General features: G+C 47.0%; 1 protein-coding gene across 13 annotated transcripts in view; it reads left to right on the top strand.

Moving 5' to 3' along the window:
- Nucleotides 1-14,192, top strand: part of LOC134021046 (neuronal cell adhesion molecule-like) — a 58,497-nt gene that overhangs the window by 10,831 nt on the left and 33,474 nt on the right. Inside the window, exon 1 of one of the 13 annotated variants that reach the window (XM_062461479.1) lies at nt 10,944-11,088. The exons of the other annotated variants lie outside the window; for them this stretch is intronic. The gene's annotated coding sequence lies outside the window, so the exon portion shown is untranslated. Of the gene's footprint in view, nt 1-10,943; nt 11,089-14,192 lie in introns of those variants that run through there. 13 annotated transcript variants of the gene reach the window in all.

The raw sequence follows: 14,192 nt of genomic DNA, 5'->3' as shown, positions 1-14,192 counted from the left end.
CCTTTTATCCCCCAGCTTCTGATGAGCAAACCTCTTTCAAAACAAAACTTTATATCTTAATCCACCTGTGACTATGAGTACAATTTTTCTATTCCCTCACTAGGGTGAAGTTCAAAGATAGCCTTTCTCCATTTGTCCAGCCTGCCATCATTGTCTGGCCTGGTAGCCCCAGTCCAAGCGTTAGCTCGCAGGCTTTCACTTGTGCTGTTTGACCACCACCCACCTGCCTGTGTCACGGTCAAAGCCACTCTGCTCCAGAGGAGTCCCCGGCAGTCCCTCAATAGCTCTTTCACTGCCCCTGGGGACAATGCATTTTTTCCATGCCATAAAGCAGATGCTGTATTATAGCTGCACAATACAGGGCCCAATCTGAAACTGTTTACCATGTGAAAGGCACACCAGGTCGGGATGCCGAGCACTGTGTGGGGCTTTTTGACTCTCGCCACTCTAGATTGAGTGTACTGGCTGAAAGAGGAGCCGGACAGCTCACACTGGTATTGTGATTACTTCATGGTTAGAGGAAATGCAATGTAAAGTGCTGATCCAGGCCATTCTTATAAGGGCAGGGCATTTCTTTTTAGAAGAATACAGAGATTACCATGGCAGAGAATGGACCTGTCAGCACTTACAAGAGCACCAGATAAGTAGGAGGAAATTTCAGATTTCAGCTTTTTGTCTTAAAAAATAAATACTGCTAGCTGAGGTGAAACTCCCTATCATCTCAAATGAGCACATTAAATCTAAAACAAGCAGAGTTTGTAAGGCGGGGATCTTTCTCTCATGATCGTTTGCTCCTTGGTTCCTCCAGTTTGATCCAAACATGGCAGGTGCTCCCGGGAGACACAACGTCTCTGGTTCCGAGAGTCAACAAACCCACGGCAGAAAAGTGCTCAAACGACATGAAAACAACAACTAAGAGAGCAGCACAAAAACCTTCCAGTTAAATGATTACTTTTCTTTGTGTGACTAGTACCTGCTCTCTCTTGTGTTTATTGTGTGGCTTCAACAGGCTTCCTTGTTTGAGGTTTGTCTGCCTTAAGGGCTTGCTATGTTGCTCCTTCCCAATCCCCCCCCTCAAAAATCAAGTGACCAAGTCAACCAACAACACTCCTGGACTTACCGGCAGGCTAAAGTCCTGGCGTCTGTTGTCAGGGCTCTTACAGCCTAATTGACTACTCAAGCAGAGAGGTGGAGAGGACCTTGAGAGGCTAGTATTAAGCCTGGACAGGCAAGTTGGTCTGGGTCAGAGCAGAATGTAACCACCATAACCCCCTCTCCAGACCCAACAAGGGCCTCCAAGGACAGGCTGGAGACAGGGGGGGGCTCTCAGGTTCCAGTCCCCACTCAGGCGGCTAATTCATCTGGACAAGAGGACCACCGAGTCCAGCCCAGACCCTCCCACTTCACCACCACCTGCCCTTCACATGACATCCAAGGCCTTAATCATGTCAAGGGCACATATATGTCATGCCAGGGACCAGGAGATGTTTGTCCTGCTTTGAACATTAGTACTCAAAGGACGCCCATGTTTAAACATGTTAACTCATCTGATTGTATTTGTGTGCCGGCAGTGAAATAGCATCTGTTTGGGTTCATTCTCTCAATGCAATAACTGTAGGTGTTTAAACCAATACTCTGTGGCAGAATGTGATTACGGCCATCCCTGCAGCTGTTTGTCATTACCACAAACAGAGGATCTTACACAATACATTCCTCCTAGCTGCCAACATCTCGCTTAGACTGCTGGGTAAAGAGAAGGTTGTTCTTAGGTAGGTTCTGGTGCAGTTCTTCACTGACCAACGAAAAACTATTAGAACCATGCACTTCTGATACTTCCTCTTCTGCTGTACTTTTTATGCACTGTTTGAACACCGCTTTTGATTAAAGCGTCTGGTAAATGAGTACAATGTTAAAATGTGTGTGGTGTATTGTTAGCATGGTTAGCAGGGCTGGTCTCAGACTGCATTGCTGCGGGTTTTATTAATGAAGGGAAGGGTCAGTCAGGGAGACGTGAAGCTGCTCGGCTCCCTGCAGGTTTTGGATCAGTGAGCATGTAGCACAGATGCCAGGGAAATAGTATCACTGAGGTCTCAAGGCCTGACTGCATACAAATAGATACTGTTTGTCTTCTGTTCTTTTGTTCAATGTCCTTTTCTTCCACCTTATTACTATCCTCCCTCCTCTCCTCCTCCTCTTCCTTCTCCTCCTTCTCCTCCTCATTTTTCTCCTCTCTCCTTTTTTCAAGTGGCTGGTCTCTGTGAAGACATCTTCACTGCTCATCTGTCTGCTTGCTTTGTGATTAATTAATTCGCCAAGCAGTGGCGGGTGTAGTCAAAGACAATGGCATGCAAGCAAGGGTTTTTTGTTGAATTAACCTCAATAATTATGCAGATTTTGAGAAAAAAAGCTCTGTTGTTATAAACTGCTCAAAATTCCAGCCCCCCTGTGTCTGACATATAGCTGAAATGTACTCATTATTCAACGTACAATATTCAAGCTCCCACCACACGGTAGAGATGTTTCTTTTTGTGTTCTGTGTGAAAATACCAGGCTAATGGTAGCTGGTATCAGTGTGAGTGCATTAACACACAACAACACCAACACAGGGGCCATTCTGGTGTTTTAAAGGATTCCACTGCAAGTATTTCCCGGTAAGGGTTAGCTTAAAGTGCTACTGCGGAGCTTGATCAATATCAATGGCTTTTCACTGCAAAATACATATGGTAATGCTAGCTGACAAGGTTAGGGTGAACATCGAAAATCACTACAGCCCTGAGCTCAATTTAATGACCATTTATAGTTTATTGGGACATAGCTTGTCCCTCTATAAGCCTATTCGGTTAGATAATGCATCCCAGTCATCTCACTCGATAGAGATTGGATGGATACTACATTAGAGTTACGTTTTTTTCAATCAGTCTAAATGAAATACAACTAGAATGCTTTCTCTCGACAGCTGAGGCACATCTCATCATCCAGGCGTAATATGGTAATGAATGACTGATTCGGAAATAGCAACACAAAGCATTTGCATTCTGTTCCGAGTGTGTTTGTGTTTGTGTGTGTGTGTGTGCGCGTATGTACGTGTTTTACTCTTCTGCTGTAAATGAGGACAGCTGAAATGCTGTCTCATCTACAACAAAGGCAGAGAGATGAAAGCTCCCGCTAAACAGGCCTCGTGTGCTGCTAGTAGAGACGTCTGAGGCGGGAACCATGATGGATCCTCGCGTTAGTGCCGAGCGACATTCAGGTGTTGCTAAGAATAGTCCAGCTCTTTGACTCATTGCCCCCCCCCCACACACACCTATTCTCTACCACACCATTGTTATCACACCGGGCTTGCGGTAAGGGAGCTGCCGTTTGCCATTTGTGTTGTGAGCACACAGGAGGCATCATCAAAAAACACATTAGCCTCAATATGTAGGTCTCCCTGTACTGTGCAGCCAGGTCTCTAGATATCTGTGTTTCTATGGGCTGGAGCCACAGTCGACATCTTGTAATGCTATTGGTTACTCAAAGAGAACCTGTCCATCTAGGGTAGTGTGTGTGTGTGTGTGTGTAAATTATTGATGCAGTGTACATCTAATCTGCCTTGTGGACAGGTGTCAGGGTGTGTGCGTGCGTGTGTGCGTGCGTGTGCGTGCTTGTGTGTCATGAGAGGGGAGTTCTGGGAGAAGGAAGGACATTGTAATTAAAGGACACAGAGCTTGGACACAGAGCTTGTCATGGGGACAGCATGACAGCATGTTCTGCTTTACCACCCACACGCACTGCCTTTACTCAAATAGATACTGCATGTGCTACCTGTCTGGGATGGGATGAAAATACACACACACACACACACACACACACACTCTCTCTTTCCCTTTCTTTCTTTCTTTCTTTCTGTCTCTATGCTCCACAGTTTTGTGGTCTGCCAAGTTTTTATGTAGTGAATCCTTTAGCCTATGTGCCAGGCTGGGATGACACGCTCTCTCTCTCTCTCTCTAGTCTAGTGTCTGTTCTTTTGGATGGGTTACACTCTACTGGAACCCCCTGGATGATATCATCCTATTCTCCCTGTGCTGTCACGTGGATCAGGGAGCCCAGAGCATGGATGAGAGAAAGAATGAGAGGAGAGAAGAGCGGAGAGGAGAGGAGAGGAGGGGAGGGGAGGAGAACGGAGGGGAGAGGAGAGGTGTCTGGAAGGATCCTCAGAGGGCTGTCTGTACCCCCCATCTGCTCCGGACTGGTCTCCCTCCACTGGGTCAGAGAGAGGCTGAGAGCCGGACCACCTTTACACACACACACCCTCATCTCCCCAGGGCTCACACAGCAAGCATACAGATACACGCACACAGCAAGCATACAGATACACGCGCACACATACACACACAGATATATACACTATCCCAGCCCAGCTTTCCACCTTACCCACACTACAGTCTCATTTGCACACACCGTTGGCATATCTCCCTTCACTCTCACCTCTCTTACAGATCTAGCTATCCCTATTTTCTCTCTCTCGTTATCCCTCTTTATCGCTCACTGCACTCTGCTCTTATGCTTTTTGTTTTTGAGCTTATACAGTGAATCATTATATTGATATGCACCTCTGTAATGAAACCCTATTATCTCTATGTGTCTCATGTGAGCTTGGGAACCAGAGAAACTGTTAATATGGTACATTTGCGTCTGAAGAGACTTTTTTGGAGTAAGTACTGGAACTCACTCATTATCTGGCTGAGGCCTCAGGATAAAAATACTTGACCTGTCTAGGTTCCCTCTTTTCCATGCTTATTAGTACACTGAATACGTTTTTAGGTCATTTTTCAGGTTTTGTATCAGAGCACAGAAGAACTCCTTCTGGGGATTCCAGCAATGCAGTTATGAATAGCCATGCTCAGTTGCCAAGGTTACTCAGGTATTGCCCTTTGAATGTGTTCCTCTTGTAAAACTCTGCACACAGTGAGAGAGGGGAGTGTGTGTGTTTGAAACGTGTGATTGAGTGTTGTTGAGTGAAATGTATGTGTGTGTGGAAGTTTCTGAGTGAAGTGTGTGTGTGTGCCCCTGACGGCTTGGGGAGTGCGGTGTGGAGACAGGTGGTGAGAGAGCTGGACTCCCAGCGTGGGTGAAGAAGAAGGAGGGAGGAGGAGAGAACTCATTCCTCTCCTGCTGTCACAAACAAACAATTCAAGATGGCCACCTGATTGTATCTAAAAACACACACCGAGCCGCCTTGCTGTCCTTCTGCTGTTAGCGCGGCTGCTCATTAGCCGCTTAGCCAATTAGCCTGTAAAATATGAATTAGAATCATTGTTGGTTCATTATTATGTGTGAGGCTCTAACCCGTGTGTCTCTGGGGCTCCTTCCACCATGTTTGGGAGGTGAGTCAGGTGGCTGAGCGGTTAGGGAATCGGGCTAGTAATCTGAAGGTTGCCTGTTCGATTACCGGCCGTGCAAAATGATGTTGTGTCCTTGGGCAAGGCACTTCACCCTACTTGCCTCGGGGGGAATGTCCCTGTACTTACTGTAAGTCGCTCTGGTTAAGAGCGTCTGCTAAATTACTAAATGTAAATGTGGTTAGTGTTAGTTGGAGGTAAAGTGATGGGTGTTGGTAGTAGTTGGAGGTGAGGTGATAGGTGTTGGAGGTGAAGTTATAGGTGTTGGTAGTAGTTGGAGGTGAGGTGACAGGTGTTGGTAGTAGTTGGAGGTGAGGTGACAGGTGTTGGTAGTAGTTGGAGGTGAGGTGACAGGTGTTGGTAGTAGTTGGAGGTGAGGTGACAGGTGTTGGTAGTAGTTGGAGGTGAGGTGATAGGTTTTGGTGTTAGTTGCTCATGTTGTAGTGCAGCAGTAGAGTGTTGTCCTGTCAGGGATAATTAACAGTCTGGGTGATGCTTCCCTGGCTGTATCGATTGCACAAAGCTAGTAAATGAAAATTGGTTCTACAGGGAAGCCTGGGAAGAAGCACATTCTCGTACACTGCACACACACAACACACACACACACACACACAGATGCACTTGTGTATGCCTCTTTGTGTGTGTGCATGCTCAGCATGTGTGTTTGCACGTATGTGTGTGTGGTGTGTGGGTGTGCTTGTGCTCACCGGACCGTGGATGATGGTCTTACAGTGACAGTGTGGAGCGTATATAGGGGGACGTGCTCAGCTAGATCTCTGCTCTGCGTGGCACCGCTGAAATCACTTGGAACTCTTCCACATCCCCTGTGTGTCTTCAGCTGCTTTCTCTCTGAAGCTGAGGTGAACCAGAGATACCATCCACAGGCCAGATAGACTGGGTTATTTGTCCCCTCATTTCATTATCATATGAATAGTGGCCATACGGCCACGTACTGTAGGTGCATTGTGGGCCAGTCATTCATTTCTGGAGAGGAGGAACTGCTTAATACCTTATAAATGGTTATTCAGCTGTGCATTGTTTGTTAACCAAGATAGCTTGTTCCCTGTTCTGGATGAGCGAGAAAGCAATTAGGTTGTTTTTCCTGTGATATAGATTTTATCGTCCTTGGACCCCTCCTATTCTCTCTGTACACCACCTCACTTGGACCAATCATCACCTCCCATGGCTTCTCCTACCACTGCTATGCTGACGACACGCAGCTGTACCTGTCGTTCCCCCCGACCGATCCGGGGATCTCAGCTAGGATTGAGGCCTGCTTCACAGACATCTTTGCCTGGATGACCGAGCACCACCTCCAGCTGAACCTCGCCAAAACTCCTCATCATCCCGGCCAAACCCTCCATCTCCCACGATCTCTCAATCACCCCCCTGGGATCTGCGACGGTGACCCCTTCATCCTCTGCCAGGAACCTTGGGGTTACCATGGATGACGAGCTCTCCCTCACAGCCCACATTGCTGCGGTCTCCCGGTCGTGTAGATTCATCCTCTACAACATCCGGAAGATCAGGAGATACCTGTCTGAGCATTCCACCCAGCTGCTAGTCCAAGCACTTGTCCTCTCCAAGTTGGACTGCTGCAACTCGCTGCTCCCCGGTCTCCCAGCATGCGCAACCCGCCTTCTCCAGAGGATTCAGAACACGGCGGCCCGCCTGGTCTACAATCTACCCAGACGCTCCCATGTTACCCCGCTCCTCATCTCCCTCCACTGGCTACCCATCACAGCCCGCATCAGTTTCAAGACCCTGGTACTGACCTTCCGAGCAGTGAACGGGACTGCACCCGACTACATCAAGTCTCTCCTGCAGCCTTACACCCCCACCCGTCACCTACGGTCTTCTTCAGACAACCGCCTGGTGGTCCCACCGCTCAAGACCGCCCGGTCCCAACACAAGCTCTTCTCCTGTCTGGCCCCCCAGTGGTGGAACCAACTCCCCACATCCATCAGAGACACATCAGAGAATGTCTCCCCACCTTCAAGAAAAGGCTCAAGACACACTTGTTCCGGGAGTACAACGGTACTTAGAAATGGTTTGCTGGACCCCATGTTAGTTTCCTCAAGGATCGCAACGACTCTTGCTTAGAGCCTTGCTGATCTTGTTGGTTAGTGGTAACTGATTTAAATTGTTGAAATATTTTTTACTGTTGCTTGCTTTTCTACAGGTACACTTGCACTTATAGCGATTCATGTTGTTTAATTGTAACTTGTTTAACTACATGCTCTTGTGGTTCTTCCCTTTGTCACTTATTTTGGTTGTTCACAATATGTGTTTCATGTTTTGGCTACCCGCAATGTTTTTGGGGATATCTTGTTGTTATCAGTGACCTATGCACTTTGTAAAGCTCTCTCTTGGAAGTCGCTTTGGATAAAAGCGTCTGCTAAATGAATAAATGTAAAATGTAAATGTATGAGCTGCTATCTCAGTCCTGAGAGTGGAAAATGGAAAGAAAGATTAAAAACGAATTGTAAGGTGTTGCAAAGCCCCGTGGTTAGGAGATCTCCAGTTCCTGATTGAGTTCTTGTTAACTAGCTTCTTTGAGTCACAGAGAAATACGATACAGGACAATACAGGCCCTTAACCTCGGTGAAGGTCTGCAGGCTGTGGGTGGTAAATCTCTCCCATTCAAAAGCTCTACATGTTCTTTGTATTTCACTGCCCTCTCTCTCTTTTCTCTCGTTCTCTCTATCACACCCCCCTCGCTCCCTCTGTCTCTCCCTCCCTCCATCCCTCTCTCTTGTCTCTGAACGTGTTAACACTCCAGCACTGTCACCAAGCTTCAGAGCTCCATGGAAACCAATCAGGCCATTATTCAGTAGCCTATGTGTGTGCATGAATTTATGTGTGTGTGTCCACGTGTGTTTTTATGTGTGTGTGGCTGTGTGTGGTGGAGGCGGGACCGAGGGCTTGTTTAGATTTAAAAAGCGAGGAGGGGTCGTGGCCATCCCTACCGTCCCTATGGACTTTTTGCTGTAATTCATGTAAATTCCCTTAAGAACTCAGTGCCATTGTTTCTGCCATTGTCCCAAGGCTGACTCAGAGGCCTGTATCAGTGCTCTCCAATGTGACATTCCTAAGATCAGGAAACACTGTTAGTAAAAGCCGATAAGATCAGGAATAATTGTTAGTAAGTTAGCTGTGTGTTGATAGTAGCTTCTGACATTCCTGAAATTAGCCATCACACCAACCTCTCTGATATTATGCTCCTCAGATCTTAAACTGGAGTTAACAATAATTTGATTTATAGAGGTGTTTAGGAGAGACCTGAAATAGGGGCAGGAGGTTACAAGTTCTGGGCTACACACACACACACGCACACACACACACACACACCTGCACACACACACACACATACACGCACACATAAAAACACACATGCAGACTAACACACGTACACACACACATATTGAGATTGTGTGCGCTCTGAGAGATTGCCTCATTGTTCACAGTTTGTTAGTTAATAGAAACACCGCTTCAGACCACCAATCTGAGATGAATGACTCGGTCAGCCGTTTCTCATTATGTGGATATTACATTGTTTGCTCAACGTGAACAAACAACCAAACAACCTTAGAAAAGTTTGGTTTTAGATGCTAATCCATCTGCAGCGGGTAAACATAGGACCTTCAATCATTCCTTACTCGTCTTTCACCCCTCATTGACAACACTGAAGTATTTCACAAGTACCCCCACCCCTGCACCTCCAGTGTCCTTTAGAGAACCCAGCCCCTCATTCTCTGGCTCAGCCAATCATATTTCACTCCTATTCACCAGTGTGAATAGGCAACCCCAAAGGAGTCCTCTTGATACACACACACACCCACACACAGAGGGGTACACAAACTCACACCGACCGACAGACATGCACACACACATACACACTCACACAGACAGACAGACATGCACACACACAAACACACAGAAAGGCACACAGAGCGTTCCATTTCAGTTAGGGGCTTAGCTTGCTTGTTCTGTTAAAAGTTGCCATTGAAGTATGCAGTTGCCATTGAAATATGGTTCTTCTGCTCGGGGAGTGACAAAGCCCAGGGAGAGTGCCCGTCCTGGCTCAGTGTGAGTCTGAGGAGCCAATGGTCCCTCGACATCGCCCAGTGTCTCTGCTCAACAGAGTCAGTGTGCAGAAATAATGTCCATTAGACTTGGTCAATCAGGCTGCCTGCTCAATGAAATATGGCCCCTTGATTCATTCCATACAAGTATAATCCATACCTCACTACTATCAATCATATTCCTGAAAGACGTCCACAAGACTGAAGGCTTTTATTTATGATACATTTCTAACTAATGGGCTTCCATGCGGTGATGAGAGTGGCTGTGAGAGCCTAGTGGGTGAACTGTAATTCATCCAGTCTCACATCCACACTGCTGCAAGGTTACTTCACTGACATGGTAGAAGACCTTTACATTCCCAAACCTTGGTTTCATTTCTCATGGCCACCAGTGAAGTGGTGCTGTTGGCTAATGGTTCCATGGGAACTGCCATGAAATGTTATTCTATGTAACATGTCATTGATGAAGTCAAAATCAATGGTCATGTCATATTGATTGATACTGGATGATTATGTTTTGTTAGAAAATATATATTTGAACTGAAGAACTACAACCAAAACAAGTAAAAACAATGTATTTTACACGTTAGTTGTTCTGAGGAGGGTTAATCATTGTCCCGACTGATTCACAATGTGCTTTGAGGGAGATTATGTTACGTTTTCTCTGCTTTTGTGGCAAGAGGAGTATTATTCTGGGCTGGGGACAGAGAATAGTGACTCTTTCAAAGGGAAAGGGACTAGCCATTGTTATCCGCTGCAACCATAGCTAACGGATGTCAAAAGGCTTTTTCAAATCTACTCTTTTAAATGGCTGCAATAATACCGGTGTTGAGGAGTGGGCAATAAACAAATGTCCACATCTCCAAGTCAGCTAGATTGGATTGCAATGGACATCTGCTGAGTGTAGGAAACCATTTTCTCAGGATAGGGAAGGAGGTTCTTAGTTTTTGCCCCAAGGCATTTTTCTTTTAATCTGTTATCCAGGTGCCTTCCAATCTCCACCCTTTGATAACTGCAGGAAAGGGATTCATTCAATTGCATTAGGAGCCATCAGCTATCTCTCACAATGCTGATGGAGTATCACTTTAAATGCCAATCTTGTTTGCTTGCACAACTTGATCAATCGTGAAGATCAAGCCGTGTTATTGTTGCACAGTGTCTGGCATGTACTTGTGACGTGCCACAGGACAGGTGCTTGTTGAGGAATGTTCAGGGATCCATTGGCGTAAAAGGTTGTGAAAAATCGATACAAACTCCGACTGGAACTCTGTGGATTCTGCGCTCATTTGATACCAGGAAATGTTTAACCCCCATTGTAGAGAGACAAAAGGTTGTTTTAATCCCACTGTGAGAGGCCTGGTAGAGAGAGGGAGGGTCAGGGTAGGGCTGGGGGGAGGAGGGAAGGGGAGGTTTGCGTTTGAGTGTGTGTGAAACAGTCTCTCTCTCTCCCACTGTCACTCAGTTGCACCAAACATGCCGAGGAATACACGTCCACTGGGGATATGAGAACTCAACTTTATTTCTCTCACACACTATTCACACACACATAGATCTATTTACAGCACATGAACACACACGGGAAGAGATTGGTGCATGCAGGCTACGACGGAAACTCGAGAAAGGTAAGACTCTCTCTTAGGTGGTTTTTGACCCACAAAGCAGTTACTAAACCATATAGGAGCTTCTTGTATTAACATGGGAACTTGTCCTGTAGAGTTATTGCCTGGGCTATCTGGGTACTCTGCATCTGAAAACCTATCAGCTTATAATGCATTTTCTGCGGCATCCCACCTCTTCATGTTTGGCTGCTGACGCCTGACTTTGACAGTAGACTCTCAGGTCTGTTAATGTAAATCCATTAATGGGGAGAGGATGCGTGCCGGTTCACACTAATTATTTCCTCTCCTCTCTGGCGGTAAGAAAGCTTTATTGTGCGAGCTATCCGCTCAGCCTCTAATTATCCAGGAGGAAATGATACACATAGGCTACCGTGCTGCGTGTGCCAGCCCTGTACAGTAGGCTATCCACCTTCTTCCCTGCCTCTGAGAGCAGTGACCCAGCCCTGGGGAGAGACACAGCCCTGGAGAGACACCCAGCCCTGGAGAGACACCCAGCCCTGGGGAGGGACCCAGCCCTGGAGAGACCCAGCTCAGGGCAGGGACCTAGTCCTGGGCAGGGACCCAGCCCTGGGCAGGGACCCAGCCCTGGGCAGGGACCCAGCCCTGGGGAGGGACCCAGCCTTGGGGAGGGACCCAGCCCTGGGCAGGGACCCAGTCCTGGGCAGGGACCCAATCCTGGGCAGGGACCCAGCCCTGGGGAGGGAAAAGCTGAAGATGTAGCTAAGATGTGGTTCTTTTGTGATGTGGCTATTAAACACAGGCAGTTCCTCAAATCTGCCCACCAAAATACCGTTAGATCTATGCACAGCGATGCATAGATGATCCTTTGCTCTATTTTCTATATGCACATTTTATATGTCGCTCTAGATAAAAGCGCCTGCTTAATTAATCAATTGTAATGTAAAATGTAACAGCAGGCTCTCATTAGTAGGCCCTGCTGCACCTTGGCTGTCCCGCCCTGCATCTCCCTGTCATTCAACCTCGCCTGTATCTCCTTCTGTCCTCGCCTGTGTCTCCTTCTCTCCTCACCTGTATCTCCTTCTGTCCTCGCCTGTGTCTCCTTCTCTCCTCACCTGTATCTCCTTCTGTCCTCGCCTGTGTCTCCTCTCTTCACCTGTATCTCCTTCTCTCCTCGGGCTGTATCTCCTACTTCGCTTCAACCAGTCAGCCACGCGAATGAGGAGGCACCAGTGGCGTGTTGGATGGATCATTTGTGGTCTGCATGATGGCTTAATGGGTTCTATGCTAATATTGTTTTTGAGACTGGTTATAAAATGTCGCTCACAGAACTTGGTGGAATGAGTTCCCAGTGACATAGTTCCCTTCCTATGTGGGAGACAGGGTTGCATGTTAATGTAGTTCTTAAGATTATATTTATATTGGAACAGACAGGGACTTGATGTGTGACTAGTTATGGCACGTAGCTGTCTTATCCTCTGAGATATTAAACGTTGGTGTTTACGTGTGTTTATGTGTGTGTGTGCGTGCGTGCTTGTGTGCATCTGGGTGTGCGTGCATGCCTCTAGCTCTTCAGCATTTCCCTCCCTCCCTCCCTCCCTCCCTCCCTCCCTCCCTCCCTCCCTCCCTCCCTCCCAGGGTCCTGCTTTGATCGTCTACAGCTATTTCAGTCAACTGCTCCATCCTTCTTATCGCCATTGGCAGCAGAGCTGGGCTGAGGTCAGCTGAGGGTGGGGGTGGGGGGCAAGGCTGGCTGGCTGGCTGGCTGGTTGGCTGACTGGAACAGCGAGGGGGAAAGATAGACATATAGGCTGACGTACGTAGTATTGAATTAATGAGCCCCCTGGCACCCAGGATGTGAGGTTCACTGTTCCAGTTTTACTCTGATGCCTCGGCTTCCATCAGATGGTACTGTGGGATCCTCTCTCAAGGTTCAGCAGAGTTGGGATTAGGCTCATTCATCAGTGGAACATGGAACTGACAGTTATGGTAGGGATTTGTGAATGGTGGACACCAGAGAATATTCACTGCTGTAGCAGAAATGTTCAGATATCTGATACAGTCTTGAACCTACAGGATGAATACATTTGATCATATAGGATGAATAGAAACAGAAGTACAATATATAACATCTTACAAAAAGGTGGTAGAGGCTGAACATAGCTTTGTAGTGTGCAAAATTAGCAGATGATGACATTAATTACTCAGGCTGTTTGAGTTGAAGAACAGGATCAATCCTTCAATTAAAATGGCTCTGGGCTGGTCATTTCATCAAAAAAAATTGTAAACTCAACTTGTGAGGTTTAACAGAGTGTTCTCCTGGTGACTAATGTGTGTATGACCAAGAGGAGATGGTTCTCATTCCTCCCAGTCTTATTTAGAGCAGCCTGCTCAAGTCGATATGGTTCTCAGAAAGTAAATTGGATTGGTTCTTTCTATCATGTTGTATATGGATTGCAGTGGTTGTCTCGGTGTTCACTGTGACACACTTCTATTGAGAGGAGCCCTCGAGTCATAAACTCCTATTCATTTGTGCAGCACATCTCCCCCTGACAGCATGCCAATCTCTGTCACAGAGTGGAGGGACACTGCTCTGTCACTGTCACTCATTCTCTCTCACTTTCTCTCTCACTTTCTCTCTCACTTTCTCTCTCACTTTCTCTCTCACTTTCTCTCTCACTTTCTCTCTCTCTCTCTCTCTCTCTCTCTCTCTCTCTCTCTCTCTCTCTCTCTCTCTCTCTCTCTCTCTCTCTCTCTCTCTCTCTCTCTCTCTCTCTCTCTCTCTCTCTCTCTCTCTCTCTCTCTCTCTCTCTCTTTGTCTCTGCCTCTCTCTTTCTCATTGTCTATTGAGCCTTTTTGTGTCTCTCCACATCTCTCTCACACACACTTATTCCAGTTCTTTGCCATGGGCTGTGTGTGTCCCAGTTGTCTGTTTGGATTCATTCCTGATACGCTGAAAATCTGTGTTCACACAGACAGTTCATACATGGATATGTGTGTTTAGTGTCCGCCTCCACACCTAGCCCAGTCGGAGATCATCTCACAGTGGAATGCCAGTAGCTTATGGATGATGATAACACGTAGGACCAGGCCCTCTTGGCTTCTCTCCGTCCCCGAATCATGTGGAGATTTCCTGGGCACATCCTGGT

The sequence above is a fragment of the Osmerus eperlanus genome, chromosome 5 (genome assembly GCF_963692335.1).
Source record: "Osmerus eperlanus chromosome 5, fOsmEpe2.1, whole genome shotgun sequence".
Lineage (NCBI taxonomy): Eukaryota > Metazoa > Chordata > Actinopteri > Osmeriformes > Osmeridae > Osmerus > Osmerus eperlanus.
Note: the sequence above shows the minus strand (reverse complement) of the source record. Positions and strands in the feature narration are given on the sequence as shown.